General features: G+C 42.9%; 1 protein-coding gene and 1 long non-coding RNA gene across 4 annotated transcripts in view; one reads left to right on the forward strand and one right to left on the reverse strand.

Annotated features, from left to right (window-relative positions):
• LOC132907591 (uncharacterized) overlaps window positions 1-19,645 on the reverse strand; it is a 49,433-nt gene that overhangs the window by 1,600 nt on the left and 28,188 nt on the right. For all 3 annotated transcript variants that reach the window (XR_009658218.1, XR_009658217.1, XR_009658219.1), the window contains exon 2: window positions 1,436-7,478. This is a non-coding gene — a long non-coding RNA (uncharacterized LOC132907591). The remainder of the gene's footprint in view (window positions 1-1,435; window positions 7,479-19,645) is intronic.
• LOC132907563 (uncharacterized) overlaps window positions 7,216-19,645 on the forward strand; it is a 62,379-nt gene continuing 49,949 nt past the window's right edge. Inside the window, exon 1 of the mRNA XM_060960788.1 lies at window positions 7,216-7,356. The gene's annotated coding sequence lies outside the window, so the exon portion shown is untranslated. The remainder of the gene's footprint in view (window positions 7,357-19,645) is intronic.

A 19,645-nucleotide genomic window follows, 5' to 3' on the forward strand; every position in this document is an offset into this window, starting at 1 on the left:
CCGATTAGTCTTATATAACGTATGGATAAATTCGGTGGATGATTTACACGACTAACTATTTCAAGGAATTAACAGACGCGTGACTTATCGTCACGTCGATCGTGGGTGTTGCGACGAGATTCGAGGACAGAGAGATTTATAAGATCTATACATTCTCGAATTGCCAAAAAGAACATATAGTACTATAGTGGTACGAATAGCGTAATAAATCCATCGTACATAGTGATTTCCAAGGTATTCCTCGAATAAATTGAAATAAATTGAAAGCCGTTTCTAACCTATACAGAGCTACTTCATATTGCAATTCTATTTATTTTTATTAGAAAATTCGTGCGATTCTCGTTTATATTACGTTTCCTTACTGCAACTGCTATGTCATAAATCATGAAAATTTGAAATCGTATAAAACAAGAGAGGAAAATTGCATCGCTACATGATATTGCTAAATAGGTTAGCAATGGAAATAGCGAACACACACATATACGAGATATTGCAAGAAGTTTAATGCGAACAACGCATAATGCATATCTGTATAAGATATGCTCGACAGGCTTCCTTTAGCCTCGATCGTCATTTTGTTCTTCTTTCTGCATTATCTGAAAGGCCTCCCAGGTCGTGGCTCCTACTATGTACGTATAATGTACTGAACCAGTATTACAGTGTTCCACGAACGTGCCTCTATGCGTTGCATTGCGTTGCGTTGCGTTGTGTGCGCGCAAGTGTCATTTATGTACACCGTAGATGTGACTATTCGACGTGAAACGATAGCGAACCATGGGATTGTTTTAGAAACAAACGGCATTTTGCTCTCCGCTTTGCATATCGTTATCTCCTATTGCAGCTTATGCATGAAACGCAATTCCTTCTTTCATCTATTTTTAAAGAAGAAGCGAAGCGTAATATAATAAAAAAGAGAAAAAAAAAAAATAAAAAGAAAGAATTAAGCAGATCCATATTTTTACGAATTCGAATTAAAAAAATGGAATCTAATCGTTTGTAATTAGAGAAAATTTACGCATCGTTTGTACGAGCAAGTTAATGTTCAGATTTAAATGTACGAACTCATAGCTAAGTTTTTATCGTGTAACATAGTGAATTGTTCATTTACGTTCCGAATAATTTGCATGCATCTCGGATACAGAACGAGCGAATGTCAATTCCTATTATCGGAATTACCGTAACGAGAGCACGTGGTGGGAATAGTTATCGAACTTATATTATCGGATCTATTTGATTATCGGTACTGCTTTATCTCTCGACGTATGTACACCGTAAACGAAGTTCTACCGTATCGCACATGAAAATTGAAAGGGAATACGAGTTAACGGAAACAACGTAATGCATAAGATTCAGCTAAGATTATATAGTAGTGTAAATGAGAGAGAATGGAATCTTTCAAACTGTTACGCTTGAATATTCGCATATGGGTACTTACTTCGACTACGTTAAACGGTCATAAGGATGACGTTTCGTGAATTTGGTCACCAGCGAGTTTGTCCGATCAAAATGTTGTGGATAATTCGGAGGTTTTTTGCGGATGAATGAGTCAGAGGGGAAACGTTGGCACGCCACGGGTGAACGAACACCGAGAGAGCACCCGGTGTATCGAACCAAGCAACAGGTGTGACTCGTGTATCTCCGCTGGGTACATTACGTGAATAATCCTGCTGGTCGTTACGTTGGCAGGTGTACGTAACCGCGTTCCGTCTAGAGTCGCGTATGTCTCCACGGGGAATGACGCGAACGATCGCTTTCTGCGATATTATTTCATTGCATGAACTACGTGTCAGATCAGCATGCGCGAACTGCATCAACGTTTTTATAGATTCTACCGCTAGATATCGTATCGTTCGCGCACGAAAAACTCGATTACATCGACTCGCGAGGTATCGACCGTCTCGGTTAACCGTTCAGTCCGTAACAACTTCGGATAAGTTCGATTAATCTTCGAGGCTTACCTCTGCCCGGTAAAAATTGGGGGTGTGGTTCTGAATTACGATTCCAAGAAATTTTGGTAGAGAAGAACCGATGCCAAAGATTTCTCTCCAACGACAAGATATGGGAACTAATTAAAATTCCGAACAATAAGTTCGGGATCGCTGCTGATTCGTAGCACGCACCTGTGAAGCAAGGCGAAACGGGCAGCAAGAACAGAAGCAAAAAGACGGGGTGATGTCCGATCGAACGATTTTCTCTGGCCCTTTAATCAAGAAGGAGGAACCCGCAACGACGTAGCGCGTAATGAGTAATGACATCTGGTCGGTACAGGGCGGGGCTAACAGGTCCCACGCGGTCTCCATGGTTATGCGTACATGTTTCTACGCGTACACTAACACTATCGTCCGGTTTCTGCTCGTTCAAACACTTACGACTCGGTTTAAACGACCTCCATCCGTGCGACTGCTTCTCTTCTCGTATATACGCTGTTCGTATCGTATCCGTGTGTAAAGCTTCGCGCAGATTTATGAGATTAAAGTTATTTATGCGATGCCCGAGTATGAAGGGGAGTCCCTGTTTCGTTAGAAAAAGTCGATTAATTTAAATATTTCATTGGCACAGCGATTTAAGGCTTCGAATAGAAGAGTTCGATCGAAATTTACCCTGGCTATTTGGTAGAGACGTTTCTTTCTAATTAAACTACGTGATCTTTGAAAATTATGTATCGCAGTAAATATTATTATAACGCGATCGAATATCACAATACAATGATATTTACATCGAAGAATTTCCATTAACATCGTCGTTAATATTTAGCATCGTATTTGTCTCAAAGTACGTGTTTCTGCTCTTTGAATCGTCGTTCTTTCAACTTGCGACGCAAGGAACGCGCAACGTGTCCCCGTGAACTTTCCATCGTTTCCCCATGAAATGAAATATTTAAAAAACCGTCTGATCGACGAGTTAGCTGAAAGGATCGAAACACACCTTGATTTTCATAGAGTTTATTAGCTAACGTAGCTCGATTGCGTAACAGTGAGAAACGCGTGAAGCGCGATTATAAATCCATTTCATAACGTTGACTGTTAGTGCCAGATACAGACGTATACGCGTGTATATCGAAAGTGCAATATGTTCGCGTTAAAGCATCCGCCTGCTAAATACGGTATAAGCGTATCTTACAATCATACCGAGTGATACTGTTGCAGCGTTTCAGCTTTGTCGCTGACGTCTGAATCGTAATTGCGTACGAAATATTATAGTCCGCGAATAGGGTATTCCTAATACGGCTATACCTTCTATGGAGAGATAAACTACCCTACATTAGGACGTCTAACATCCTCTCTAACATCTTGTATAGAGGAACGAGCCGAGTTGTGTAACGGTTTAATAACAAGAACTATATTACCGGCGTAAAAGAGCGAGAATATGCTTGCTCCGCGTGATCCTTCGTTCGTGTTTTATAAAAATACATGCAACTGGTCGTCCGTGTACGGAAATATTTCTTGCCGTTTTGTACGTTAATTGACACCACAGATTGCGCTCCCTACAGTGGAATATCTTTGCCGTTGAAAAAAAGAAAAAAAAGAAAGAAACCGTATTTATCGACGATGGATCGTAATTTGCGACGGAGGACCGAGGTGGGAGGGTTTTTTCGCGAGGACCTTTGTTACCTTTTCGTCCGCTTATTAAAGCGTGCGTGGTAAGGACATTGTAAAATTCCGCAAAGCTCGTTTACGTACGACGGATCGTCGATGCGTCTTGCGAATTTTCGAATTTACCTTACACTGCCAAGCAGATGTTGGTTTTGTTGCAATTCGATAGGTTCACCTTAAAACACGCAACATCGTACGTTATCCTGGTTAATTTGCGTCGTGTAGGAATCATGTTAAATGTTTCCACGGACAAGATATCTATGTTGGTCGAAAAGGTTATGCGCGAAGGAAGGGCGAGAAAGTGGTCATTACGAGCGAATAGCCGCGTCGAAGTTATGAGAACCATAGTGTCCCGTGACTGCGTTATTAAGCAAAAATATTGCACCATTTTCAGAGCATTAACGAACAAGTTTTACAGGGGAACGTAAACCGTGGCCGGCTCGTATATTAAGCTGGTTTGAATGTTCTATGAACGAATACGACAAATCCGTGCTTCGGTTCTGACCTTCTTTGGCGCGACAGCGTGGGCGCATTTACTTCAGACGGAATTACAGTCTGCACTTACTCCATCTTACCTCAGTCATTTCAGTATAAGTAACTGCAATCGTGAACCGTGACCGCTGCTCGTATCATCTGGTTTACGTAATTACGTACGGATACACGCATACGTGTATCTGAATACACAGAACGTGGAATCGAGAAGTAATACGCCCGGAAATGACCGCCTCTCGGTGGTCCTACGATCACGGAATTTAGAATTCGTCGAGAGTATAGGAAGAAACTGGTTTTACCTGAATCACGGTTTTACCATTGGAAAAGGAATCGATCGCACGTTAGTCAGGACATTGTTACAAGTTGCTACGTTATCTGGAAACGTTATGTCGCCATCGCGGGAAGTAATAATTCCAATTTTCGCCTTCAACATCGAGAACAGGACGTTTAACATTTTCCAATTTTTAACTCTATTTTCCGTACCATTATCTACCCGAGCAAACGCCGGTATTAACTTCCTTAGCGTTTGTCGAAGCTAATACTTTAATTTATTTCACGCGCATACCGTCTAATCGTTATACTTGTAACAACACGATGTTGTAACAAAAAGCGTACGATTTTAATCGATCGTTTAAAGTACGTCGCATCGATAATTGCAATGTATTTCTTGCTTTTCGATCGTCCTTCGATCGTCGTTGTTGCGTCTTCGAATGGACAGATGAAATCTAATATACGGATCATTCAAGTACAATATCATAGCGAGGAAACTTGGTCAAAAGCCAGGGGAATGTAAATCACGTAGATAGGTTGATCTTTCTCTACGCGCAATTGTAGCGGATATGCAAAACTAGAGTAAAGTGCCAGATGCCGTTTAACGATTGGAACGAGCGCGATTCAGGTTACATATTACCTTTGCACTCAATCACGTGCGTTAGTATATTGTAGTGTAGTAAGTTGTTTTCATTGGAAATTTATATTCATATTCTTCTAGGATAACATGATCTGTAGGATGAAACATTGGTGAAATCGTCGATTAAATTTCATTACATTTTTCTATGATCCTTGACGGATATTTTTAACGATGTTTTCATCATTTTCTCATCGATGTTTTAATTACTTTCGCAACTGTACTACGCGTGTCGTTATTTTAAAGACCTGTTATAACCAAAGTATCATGACATATCAAAGTCGTATGATCGAAGCGTTTAATAAAAAGTATCGTCTTGTTCTCTCGGATAACAAGTTTCTCCATATTCTGACGACGATATCGTTCGTCTTATTTATATCGAAACGTCTCTCTCGTTTCGAGCAAAGAAATGACGTTAGACTGTTCGTACAATAGAGTCGCATATATTGTAGTTTTCCTACTTGCCCAACGCGGATATCGCGTTACGTACATAATGTCGAGTAAAAGTACTCGCAGATGCTTGAACCCTTATCGTTTATTAACTGATTTAGCCGTTGTTGAAAGAACTGTGACACGGTAACGCGTTTTGCTTCCGCGTATGTTGTGGCACGCTTATCGCATATGGAAACCTCCGCATAAACTACATCTCGTTCGTGAAACTCTGAACTCGTTGTTTGTATAGTTGTAGGGATTTTTATAAAAGCGAGTTAGCGTCGATATCGATGCACGATAAACGATATCTGACATTTCTCAACCATGACGGATCGGTTTCTGTTTTGCAAGGCAAACGGCACTTGACACGTTCGCGCGTTGCAAAATTTTACAAATATACGAATCTCGTTACCTCATCCACTTGGCAAGCCACGCTTCCATTCGAATAGAAACACTAACATGATTTGTTTAACATATTTTCTGCAACAATTTATTACATCTGCTCGTTAATATTCGCCGCTATTTAACGCGAAGTATTTACGCCGCATTGATATAGCAACAGCCGCGCGACTCCCGAAAATTTTCTCATCCAATCGGATCGTTCGTGTCGTTCACAAATCATAAACACGTCCCTGCGATAAAATTATGCGCTCGCCTTATCCACTCGTATCGCGTAAATTACGAGTCAACGGTAGACCGGTTTCGGTCGAACCGAACCCGAAACGAAAGAGAAATGTTCATTTTTTATATTTGAAATACGAGAAAGTAAATTTCTGGAATGGCTACAAAGCTATCGCAACTCGCAATCGAATCTAATTTGGCAAAGCAAAGAGTTTGTATTTTGACAGGATTCTACGTGTTTCGTTTACTTGTCATAATCCTTAGTGGAAAAACAAACGAACAAATAGAACGTAACTGGTCGATATTCGTTATTCGTACAGAGTATATCGGTAATATGAAAGCAACGATTTCTTTTCGCGGTTATGTTGGCGAAACCGGTGTACTTGGTAGTCACGTTGACTCGATTCATTGACAGAAAGATCCGAATGAGCGTTGGAAATGTCCGAGGCGATGCGACGAGCGCAAGCGGTTCTCGTTCGGCGGAGCCGCCCGCGCAGCGGCTCGGTCGCGCCGAAGGGGGCCGAGATTGGCCGAGGCCGAACGAACGCGGACGAATAGTCGGCTCGAATCGCACTGCCGCGATGCATCGGTTCGAACGCGCGCACGGGCTGGCTGTCTCGCTTGTCTCCCTAGTGCGTCGTTCGAGGTTCGTCCTCTCTCGTTTCTCCGTTATCGCGAATCGCGACGGCGCGGTGGCGTGTTCGGGTTTTCGAAAATACGCGCGCTACCGCGACCCGTCACCGACACCGGCGTCGTCTCACCGCGCTCTCGGCTGACGTTTCCGACGTCACCGGTAAGCCAGCAAACATTTTCCCCGAGTCCGACTGAGTGACTCGATGAACTCGTTGCCCGCGTGACACTTGAATACGATCGTCGACGCGCGCGCACGTCGTTATCCATCGACCGACACGCGGTTTCGAACGTCGTTCGTGACAGATTCTCACCGTGCCTCATCACGCTTCGAACTTTGTGCAACGTTTCCACGCGAACCTCTTGCTGCGCCCGCGTAATCGTGCTATACGTCATCGGGGGTTAAACGACGAGCGACGAAGGAAGACAAACGCTTGGAACACCGAAAGTGTGATATATGTGGCAATTGTCGAACTAACCTTTACGTTAGTGCATGCACGTGCCGCGTGGCTGTCTACGACGTGAAGTTTCCGCTGTTATACGAAATACGCGCCGATTAGCTACGCGAGGACCGCAAGTTCTACAGTTTTGTTTTAGAGGAGAAACGGCAAAGGGTCGATAGATTGACAAAGTGAGAAAAGCGTTCCCAGAACCAGGCCCGTTATGGATTCCTATCCGATGGTGAGTCGTTTCTTGATATCGTTGCCCATCCTTCTCCAGGTGTGTTAATACGCTGACATCATCGCATTTTTCTCGACCGCGTTCAAATTGCTACCGGTGTTAACTTCCGCCATGTATGCATACTGGAAAAATTCCAAAGTTTATCAACCCTGTGCGATCGGAGTCGAATTCGGCATTTTGTAATTTGTCCGTATTCTCGTACTTTCGTAACCAACGATCTATCTACGTTTACGCATTTCTACCAAATTAAACTTGCACGTAACATACGTATATATGTTGAATATACAGATTTCTAATGCAGCGATTAGGTAATATCGCGAATGTGCGATTTCGCGGATCGAAGAAATTTCCGATCGTACGTAAAATAATCGAACGATCGTGGAGACGATGAATCAAGTTTCTCGTTAGTGTGATCGTCGTTGTTATATTATATACGTTTGTTTTACCATGTTCGTCGTTTTAATTTGCACGGTAAGGAGAAGAATAGGAAACGTCCATCTACTACTTTACCGGAAAACATAAGAATGTAAATGTGTTCGTAGCCTTGGGATAAAAGGGACGATATATTTTCAAGAATAATTATACGAATTTCGTAGACCACACAAGACGGACAACTCTGTTCGATTTATATCTCAAAGTAACTCGGATATGTCGAAACGAAGTAACATACGTGCAACTCCGCGTATCGTAACTACTAGATTAGTCAAATTTCAAACAAATTGCCGGTCGTTTACTCTAGCAACCGGTTTCAAGCATTCCGATCGTTAAATTTCGTCGAATCTGGTAAAGATCGATTATCGAAAGGCAATGTTACCGCACGTTTGCAACGAATAAAGACATTTCTTATTATTGGTAGCGAGCATTCGATCGGGACAGCGAGAGTGCTATTATGTCATCAAGCGCGATAGGCACAATGAGTGCCTAAGGATCGGATATTTTCATAATCGTGAACGGAATGACAATAATGACCGGCGTATGTTACCGCCTCTGGAAAAGGCCATTAGCGAGCCGTGCAAATGTAGCAATTCGCGCGTCACCGCAAAAACAAGCCGTCGTTCGGGAAATTGCGATTCATCGCGCGTAACGACCGCATTTTGTTTTTTTATTTATTAGTTTTTGGAACACAAAGCGGTCGTGCTTTTTGCAACGAAATTTTCTTTTTACAACTAGTCCGTTTACAAGCAACGTTGGACATTTTTCTTAGCCAACCATTGAGATGTACGTTGCCACGTGGATATTTGGCTGTATGTAAGAAGAGGATGCATCTTACTATCGAGATCTTTAAAAGGTCGGAAGCGAAATGCGAAGGATGTTTAACGGATAATTTGTGTAAAATTTTCCACGGAACAGTCAAGATTAAGACGACTCGTTCTTGCGAGGAAAACTCTTCGTATTTCGGAGGGAGCAGTTGGCAATTAATTGGAAAATTATCTTTGCAACGTCGCTTTGCGATAATAAGGCAGATACATCGGAGAAGCGGAACGCGAAGCAAAGTCGCGCTCGGCTAGTTGCTGCAACCGCTGCAGATGAGCTCTCCGGATTGAGCGGCACGATAATGATCTTTCCACGGTGTTATCTTGATCCTCGCAAACTCGCTGCCAGAGAATACCTCGCGAGTTCCAATTTCGTGCAAATTATCCACTTCTTTGCGTCGATTTCATTCGCAAACGCGATATATATATATATATATATTGCTCGACTTCTTAAAAGTTGGCTCTTACAGGCGACTAAAATTGTGTGGTTCCTTGCGACCCCGGAGGACCAGATCTCTGGATTTAATACGAAGATAACGATCCGTTCGCGTCCTTATCTCGATCTTTGTTACCTCGTTGAAAGGAACGCTACCGATGTTCCACTTTTAACCAAATTATCGTCTTCCTCTTTGGCCTCTTCTGAATTTCATCGATAACGCGAGATGCATATTTTACGGTTTCTTAAAAGCTATCGTTTACAAGGAATAAAAGTGGAATCGTTGTTCGTGGCGAACGCGAACGACGAGATCTCTAGATTTAGCGGCAGGATAACGATCTTTTCTCTAACGGTATCTCGATCCTCGTAAGTTACTATCTGCAGCGAATGAATTTTCGATGCTCCGATTTCCTACAAACTACCGACCCGACGTCCGCATTTCCGACGTCCAGTTTTATCAGCCGCTCGTTCCTTGACTTTCTAAAACATCACTTTTACGTAGAACGTGAACGCGATTACGGTCGTAAGTTGATATTTATATCGGAGGATCGTTTTACTATGTTCGGTCGGCCGATTAATTAATGCACATTGCAAGCAGCGGTACTTGATTTATCGCATAGCCGAGGCACGTTTTAGATAAATTACCTTACGGAAACCTAAGAAGTTAAAGCTTCCGTAGATTTTAGGGAAATCCAGGTTGACGAGATACGGAATTTCCAAGCTTTTCCTTCGACGGTTCGGTTCGCGATACGCCGTAGCAAACGTTCGCCATTGTATTGCTTGGCGACAAAGTGATCGTGGATTTTGTCAATAGACGATCTTAGCACATTCTTTTCTTTTGTTTAGGTGTTCAAAACACCTAATCTATACCGTTTTCTTATCGTTTCGAATTCCAGCTTTAATTTTGTAGTATCGTAAACTATTATGATTAGTTTGTTAATGATAAATGGATTGAACGGATGTTAATTAAACAGAAAATAATGGTTATTGAACATGAACTAATTGCAACAAACGTATAATGATTAAAGCAACTAGATGATTAATTAACAATTCTCGTCAACGCAAATTCAACTTTCTCTCAACAACGCTGACAACACTATCTCGACACCGTAATCCGCACTCTCTGACTTCTCAACTCGTACTGTTGTGAATTCGTTTATCGTCCCCTAGCAACCCCTCGTCTTTTGTCTTAGTCTCGTATTTCTTGCCTCAGTCCCATACGCACATGCTCGGCAACCGCTTGTTTACAATCCGCGCGACACCTCTCAGGCCCCTCGTCGACGCTACCACACTTTAGTAAAAAATTGTATCGATTAGATATTTAGTTTCGTTTTCGTCCCAGTTTAAAAATGGAAGAACAACACGCGCATTTCGGACGTATTTTATCGTATTAGGTCGTCCGAGAAGTTTCTCCCGTTTTATGAGGAAACAGTGGATGCACAACATTTTTTGTTTTATATTATTTTATCCAATAGGTTAGGTTTCATGATTGTACAAAGATGCGTCTGTAAGAGAAAGACACTTTTCGGACAAACTAATATTATTTGCGAAAAGGCAAGGACGCGTCGCAAGCACGCGAGAAGTTACATGGAAATGAAGCGTTGAAAGAAAGGCAGTGTGAGAACTGCCTTGCCAAATCTCGTTCTGTCGATTGTTCATTGAAAGATGCTCAGCGATCTGGTCGTCCGAAAAGTTTCTTCCGTTTTATGAGGAAACAGTGGATGCACAACTTTTTTTGTTTTATATTATTCTATCGAATTACGTATGGTCCATTTTGTTCCATCGACATAAAGATCATAACGTTTGATAGGTTAGGTTTCATGTCCGAAGAGTCCTGTTTTGCGGCCAAGTTTCAGGACAAAGAATACAACACAAACAAGAATACACAAAAGCTCCGCTCCCCAGCGGCTCAAATGCAAAAAACAAAAATAAAAAAAAATAAACACAAAAACCGTAAAACCACGACACAAATTATACTTTGTGCTTTTACCAAGAAACCGAACGATTAATTCAAACGTGTAGGTTCAACAACTCGCCAAACTGAGCGACGCAGTTGAAGAAAAGCGACGAGAATTGGGAAATCGTAAGGGCGTTCTTTCCAGCATTATCGTGCAAAGCCCTACACGTCTTTGGTCACTAGCCAAAAATTATTGCAACTTGTTAGAATTTAATCTTGAAGTTGAGATTAATAATCTGTGGAAGACACAATGTTTATGTCGAAATGATATTCAGTGATGTTTATTAAACAGAACTACAGAACCAGATGTATATAGGCGAGTGATATAATTGTTAAGGCTATTCGGTGTATGTGGAATTAAAGAAACGCGTGGGTAAATTGTAAGGTATTGTAAGTATATATATATATTGTGAATATTAAAGTACAAAGTGTGGAATAGAATGTAGCTGGTCCAGATCCGCACGCTAGCAATGTTACCCTTTTTTTTTTTAGTTTATTTTGGTTTTTACAATTTGTCCTGAAGGACATTTGGTAAAGTGTTATATCTCATTGGTAATCAAAAAAAAAAAATAAAATAAAAATAAATATAGCATGTGGGTGGCTACCCCCAGCGGGGTGCCAACTTCGTGTTTGCTAAGTTATATTTTTATGATGTTACCCTGAGACTAAAAGAACCCCGAAACTTTTGTCTATGCGCTATCGATGACCTTAGCACTTGAGAAAACCGAAGACCAGATGTAGAGTTTTCTTAGAAGTGGCGATCACTTCAACAATAATTAACAACGTATGCAAGAATTGTTGATCGTTGGCAAGTCACTCTCAGACTAGACTTGGGTATCCCTTGAATACTTTGAACCTCACTCTCTATACAGTAACGAGTATGACCCGTGTAAGTGTCCTGTTCAAATGCCTGTGTGGGTGTCTGCGTAAGGGCTTTGTGCCTATGCGTGAAATATTTCAACATAATTAAGTTGGGATGTAGCGCTGAAGCCTCGCGCCTTCGGATTACCATTTATTCTGTTCCATGCAAAAGTCCTTAAATGGTAAAATTTTTAACGACGCTGACGATGTAAAATCGCGTTTCATTCAGTTTTCTGGCAAAAATCAAAAGTTTCACGATGCTTGGAAGATGGCAAAGGTCAACACCTAATCGAATAAAGTTATATTTTGAAGCAAAAATTTCCTTTTTATTTAAAACACGCAAACACTTGGTTGCCAACCTATATATCTTCCGTAGCTCGATGCCAGTTGTCGCCGAAACAATTTCTGGGCCGATTATCGTTGGCGACGCTAATAAATATACACGTCGTAGGATATGGAGAATATCGTACTTAGAGAGGAAACAGAGTGGATGAGTTTGAGCGGCGAATAGCTGGCGTGACTCTTGTCAAGAGCCTGGAGCGTGATCGGCGATACAAGCTGTATAATTTGCGAAGCTAACCCCGAGGAGAACACCCAAGCAAGGTCCGATCCATCTGGAGGTATATTTAAAAAGAAGGAATGTGCGTCCGTTTGTTTCGCTTTGGTTTATTTAGCGGGGCTGTGCGGAGAGTCACAAAGAAATTCCAGGCTCGTCGAAAGGTCAAGATCGGGTTTATTTACTTGGAGCCGGAGAGCGGCGTGGAACGAGGCGCAATTAATCGCCGAGCTATCGCGATATCCCCCGGAAGGAGGCCCGTAAACCGGCAGAAATAACCGGCTGGAATTTAACGCGATACAGAATCGCGTTATTAGTCAGCGGCAGCGCGGATCTCTCATCGTCGGATCGCGCGGTCGCGAGTTCATCGAGCTATCCTCGTAATCGGCTCCGCTTTACTCAGACTGCCGCGGTACCGGCTATTATTTCGACCTTCCCGCGCATTCCATGACGCGACTGCTACCTGCTTTTTGTTTCCTTGCACGAACGAAATCCTTGGAATGGTCCGTGGATGAAGTCATTTCGAAGGAAAAGAAACGATGGCGCTCATCGCGGCAACCTTGCTTATTCGCCATCTTTTCGACAACTGTTCTGGCCAGCCTTGTCATTCTTTTCGACAGTTTATCGCGATCGATGAAACCGAGGCAGATGGTGGACGGCCGTGAACGCGCGACGCTTTGTCGCCGATAACCGGGATGTCAGCAGCAGCAACAACGAAATCGCTACGCCGTTAAGGATTTTCCTTCGATATTTTCTCCTCCTTTTCGCTTCTTAAACGATCTTCCTTTTTCGGTTGCTCTTCGACAGCTCGAATGGTACAAGTTCGGCAGTGTCGGATGTGCACGTTGGACAGCAGAATCTCGAAACACGATACACGATACGATTGTAATTTTACGTACAGCGAGGAACACCGGCCGACGAGTGTGCTTTATAAGGTGCTTGTTAAATTTTACAACCGGTCATTATGCCCTCGATTCTGGTAAAACTTGAGGAAATAATAATAACGCGCGGTTTAACCGTCTCCACGTTCCCGATACGTCTGCGATGCCACGTTTTCGGTTTCCCTACGACCGATCTCACGCGAAGAATGGCCCGATATTTCGTAAAGAGATCCGCTTTCGTGCGCCTAATTCCACCTCGTCTCTTCTTTCATCCTCTCGTCTTTTGTGCTTCGATAAGACAACTAAAAGATCCGAAACTCTATCGTCGTGGTGTTTTCTACCATCGCTTTGTCGTTGGTTAACGAACGATAGAACGCCTCGTATTTTCTATCAGTCTCGTGGCCTACTTCAAAACTAAGAGAACTTGAAAGTAATTTAACGCTTTACCGACATCTCAGGCGCAGCAGATTCTCCCTAGCGCTGGCTCTGTTTCGGTTTAGACTCTTCGATACCGTTTTTGTCGTTAATCGCGAATGGTACGTTATTCAAATTGGTATAAAACTGTGGCAGCTTACAAAGCAACGCGACTGACGCAAATGAGCAAGATACCTTGGTACTAAATAACAAATTACTGCTCGAATAACGAGAAAGATTGTCGGCGACAAAAGGCCGATTAATGGACTATCGGTCGGTAAAGCGTTAACGTACGACGAGACAAAGAGACAAAACACGAACCGTATCAACGACATAACCTAAAAACCGATACGAGTGACTCTGCCGTCGCGTTCTTTTCGCAACAGAAACGGAAGACAAACGCGACGCAAACGTGCGACGGACATTATTTTTCCTGTATTTATCTTGAAACGTTTAAAACATAAAGTTATCGAAGGTTGAACAAGACGACGAGTATAAAGTGAGGTGAGTAGAAGACAGCGAAGGATGACGACGTTCGCGGATCGTACGAAACCTTTCGGCTGCAATGACGATTTTATCGATGTGTCTTCGGAGATCGAAGATACGTATTATGTATGCCGGAGGAAATACCGAGCGAGCAACGTGCGAATGCGCGCGAGGATGCGTTGAGAGAGGAAAAGAAGGTACGAGAACGAAGGACGAGTGCGGATCGAATGACCGAGACGGTTACCGAAAAAAAGGAAGCTGAGAAAAAGAAAAAAGAGAAAAGAAAAGAGACGGCATCGCGCGAAAGTTATATATATATTTTCATTATATCTATATCGTTTTTTATTTCATCGAACTGCCGATTGCTTTATCTCTACGTAAAATGATATTTTTGATAGAATTTTCGCAGAAGATTCCGTCTCGCGCTTACATCGAACACGATCTTCCTCTGTTTTTTTTTTTTTTTCGTTTTGCACGGTCGTCGTAGTCGTGCGAGACGCGATTACGATCTCTGGAGTTATTTTTCATCGGTGGTCGTGTGTCATCGAGAGGAAAAACGATGTACGTGTGCGCTCGATCGACGATAAATGAGCGTGTACGTGCTCGTTCTCTTGTCTTCTTGACATACATAATAACGCGCATAATTTCGCCATAAATTATCAGCCGGATATATTCTAATTCCGGTGCGTGGGTAAACGGTTATTATTGCAGGTTCGCGATGACTCGGAATCGCGGAGAATCGCCACGGCACCGTTCCGATGCTCTCCACGATGCCTGGAAACTTACGATGCCATATGGGACACGTCCGAGCACGCAATAATTTATGATAGCTTTCTTAAAACGATGCTGGATTCCAGCTGGTGAAGCGTGCGTATAAAATATAAACGAGGATTGATTGCATCCTCCGGGTCTCTGCTATACATACGCACCTGAGCAACCGCAGATTGTTTAAAGCGAAGCCTCGATGATTATAGGGTCCGATCGGCTCTTGGGACGTGCGAAACGATTATTTAAACGTCACATTCACGGCTACAGATCTACGGATTTCCAGGCGTGTTCGTTCCGTTGATTCGTCGTTTCTTCGTGCTAACGATGGCGAAACGGTATCCAAGGGGATATTTTCACATTGCGTTCTTTTCGATTTACGATACGACAAACGATCAGTCGATGTAGATATTTCCCATTTGGCTGTACTAATCTTTGTCCTATTTTTCCATGACAATCTCCGCCGAGAATTTAAATAATTACGGTATTGGCGGAGAAACCGTAACAGCTTTCTAGATTCACGCGTCGAGACCGGCGAAGGAGTTTGCACGCTGGCGAGAAATTTAGATCGGTTAATATTTGTCACGTTCCAGGAGCGAGGTAAACGCTTTAAATTATACGGCAGATTTTATAGGAGTCGTAGAACCCGATCGTACAATCGCTATACTTTAGTCGTGTAAGCGTTATCAGCCTCGCGATCCACCGAGTTCACCGCCGATCGAAAATCGGCAAATCGTTGGTTCGGTCGTTAATTCGTTATAGATACGCGCGATAAAACTCGCTGTGCGTATAGCGTGGTATCGCGGACACGCGTTTCTCAGCCGCGTTATCCGCCGCCGTACCTGGCCGCGCTGCAACAGTACCTTCTTAACGTTCTTGTATTTATTCCAAGAGAAATAATCACCGTCCGGTTTGTGATTAATAACTCTACTAGTTGCTCGCCGGTCAGCCATTTTCATCGTTGTTACTCGCACACGGCCAGCATTTAGTAGACGAGGGGATACGGCGACTTGGCCGCGTGGGCTTATCTGGATCGCAATGTTCCATTCAAAGGCGACCACAATGGCATTGAGAGATCCTCGCGATCAATTAAATATCACCGGTATAAATATGAGTTAACGAAGAAGGCCGGATCAGCGTCGGGTTTGGTCCCGAACCTGGTCCCACGAACGTCTCGCGATCCAAATCGATAAATCGCGCACAGTGTCGCGGCCTTTACGTCCAATCGATCGCTTTCGAAACTCCACCGCTTGCAAGGTGTCCGTGGGGATGGAACGCCACGATGTAATTGGCCCTGATAAATTACGCGTTGCTCAATGGTCGCGCGTTATTACGAGTTAACTTCTTTATTTACGATCTTTATTTCAAGCTGCGAACGCGGACCGCGTTGTAAAATCTTTGTCGTACCCTCGGCAAAAGAAGTTTCCGAGCGTTTACCTGTGTACACGCTCGCTTCTAACGTCGTACCATCCGTAGAGCATGGTCGGGGAGATACCTCGATATCGAAAACCGTCAAATATATTTTGAAATAATAGAGAATGTTCGTTAAGACTCTGCACTAATTGATTCGCTAAGACTGTGTATCGATCTATTAACACGTTGACTGCCACGCGTGTTTTCACCGAAATCTCTTTCACCGTTCTCTGCTAGCTACTCCCATCGATATTTTAGTAATGCGAGTAAATAATGTTTTAATAAACTATTTTCGTATTACTTTTATAACAATTCAATAGTTTTATTGTTTCCTCTGGAATATCTTTTCAAACACCTACGACGAACCTTCGCGAGTAGTCAAATAAGCGCCAGCCGAATACGGGTGCCGTGGCAATCAACGTGTTAAGAGATGTCCTTAATTAGAATGTTCTAAAACAGCGTTCCTTTGTGATTTTTTTTACAAGGGAAAGAAAGAAACGAAGTTATTGAATTTTGAGATACGGTTTCGTATATATTTGAGGAATACAAACAAATTTTTTTAAAGTAAAATGATAAATTGTAACAGACTTTTCAGCCTATTTCATGGGCGTCTCGTCGCTGCAGTCTTCAATCGCCGGGAAAGACGCACCTCGTAATTCTTGACTGAAAGAAAAATCCAAAAAAGGATTCAACTATTATATATTCTTCTTTTGAGTGAACTAAACAACGGCAGGAAAAACGTGAAATTAAAAATTTTGGCGAGTTTAAAAAAAAAGTCTTAAAAAAAGAAAAATATAGACTTTAAGGTGCTATAACAATTATTTAAATAAACTTTTGTCTGCCGTTGTTTAGTTCACCCAGAAGAAAAATATATGATAATTTAATCCTTTTTCGGATTTTTCTTTCAGTCAAGAATTACGAGGTGGATCTTTCTCGCCCTGCAGCGACAAGACGCCCGTGAAATGGACTTAGGAATCTGTTACAATTTCTTTTTTACTTAAAAAAAAAACTAAACTTCTAAGAGGAATCAGAAAGAAAACGCCGTTTTAGAGCATTCTAATTCACGACACCCCCTTAAAATTAAAATCGCTATTTAAATCGCTCGAGACTGAGACTGGACAACTGGTCACATTACGATCGCGTTCGTTTATTTATACCGGTCGGGGAGTACCGGGAAATTTAAATTCCACTTTGTTACACGTGGTGGTGACATTGTTTTGCCCGGAATTTATTTACTATTACATTATGTATATTCTAACGATGTTGATACTCCCAGGCAAAACAACAACATGATTCGAATTGTCCTCTAATTCACGCGCCGCTGTGCATCTACCCGCGAATCCGGATATTTCACTCGCGATATTTATCTTTCACGCGTCGATTCCATTATGCGCGACTATTCGCATCGCTGTAATTTCCACGTTGCTTTATAGTTTTCGATTACAAACGGTTATTCTCGGTGGAGGAAAACGTCGGTTGGTGCTATAGGCGCGCGCGAGACGAGCGTAATAATATTCACGAGTGTGAAATTGCAAATGATCGGTGCAGTTACGCCGGGGATAGCGGTGCGATTAAACGAAACAGGCGCGAGGAAACGAACGTGGAAACTCTTTCGATGGTAGTGATATTGCTTTTGTAATTGATTCGAATTAAATCGAATTGCAATTGATTCGAGGTATAATCATTTTTATCGATACGCGAAAAGAAATAATCGGAACGAGTAACGAATAGAGCAACCGATGGATTGGTTGAACGAAACGTCGGTAGCTAATCGATTTGAACGCGCAAAGATTTATTTTACTCCTGTGTGTAAACTGTTTGCAAGTGCGATACGTGGAATACGTGGGAGAGACAGTGAGAACGAATCGCTCGTTTCCCTGTATTCAGATCGAACGTCAGAATGGAAAGTTTGGCGTAAAGAAAAAATGGTAGACGTTGGAGAAGCCTCGTAGCAAAAGGATGTTTAAGTTGACGGTACGTGGATAAAATGAAAGCGACGAATAACGCAGGATTTACGACGTATAACCGAGGAAAAATTAATTTTTAAAACGAAAACAAGCTTCCCTGTTTGCTTTCAAAATCCGACTTGGTTAGCGTCGCAAGAGGATCGATCGTAACGTAATATCGCGTCGCGTTTCTCCGCGTCGATGAAAAGTAAAAGAAAGGACGAAAGAAAAGAAGAGAAAAGAAAGAAAGAAGGTTAATACCACGGGTCGGTTGTTCGATGATATTTTAATTCGACGTTATTAGCGGTAATTTTATTTTACCATATAAAGGGCAGACTTCCATTAGTACTGTAATTGTGGTTGGCGCTCGTTACGCAGAAGAGAAAGAGACAGACGGAGCAGCGGGTCTTCTTCGTCCGCCGCTTATGACATTCTTGTTACTCTTTCGACGAGGAAGAAGAAACGCGTTCTTCGTCTGGCATCGGGGCTCAGCCAGTCCCTTCTAGCCGGTGTTTTCTTCCGTTCTTACCGCTTGCGCGCTTAAAATCCAGCTAACCTAGGTCCCCGTCAAGCGTGACGGGACTACGATGAATGGCACAAGAGTCTTCTTCCTCGTCGCCGATCAATGAGACAACAGTCGTACGCTCTTCTGCGTCCACTTCTCAGGAACTGGTCGATGTTGGTCGCTACTCGTTAGGCTACTCCGTACGTTCCAAAGCGACTGCGTTCGCCGCGGAAATTTGTTATATTCCACGTATATTTCTCATACGTTTCCATCCTCGTTTACTGGCTGCGCTGTCTCTTTGTTATTTCGACGCATTCGCGGTCCACCCGATGTCCCTCGAGCGAATACGAAAGCGCAAAGTGCGTTACCAGCAGAGACGATAGGTCAGCGTGACATTTTAGCGAAAACGGACGAGCAAATGGAGGGACGTGGCTGAGGCGGATTCGAACGGCTGGCGTCTCTTCTCGTACGACGGATTCTTCGGCGGAAGGAACGAGTGGACGCCAGTGAGTTTAGGATACCTTTTCGTGCGACGAATCGGCCCTTGGACGTTATCTCCGATGTACCATAGATCGAGGAGAAGAGAGTATGTTCTTGGAACTTTTTACTTGGCCTTCGTCGTAAACAAGTGAATGAAGGCACCAAACAAACCTGTCTCAACAGCATACTCCGCGACCATGTTTGGCAAACCCAAAACGAGGCACATGGTCCACGCGAACTTGACAAAAACACCTGCACCGACCCGTAATTCACGGCGGAGCGGAGACCGTGGAAAGCGTACCGTTCGTTAGCGATCGAAGGGTGGACGCTGGCCGT

The sequence above is a fragment of the Bombus pascuorum genome, chromosome 5, assembly GCF_905332965.1.
Source record: "Bombus pascuorum chromosome 5, iyBomPasc1.1, whole genome shotgun sequence".
NCBI classification, from domain to species: Eukaryota; Metazoa; Arthropoda; class Insecta; order Hymenoptera; family Apidae; genus Bombus; species Bombus pascuorum.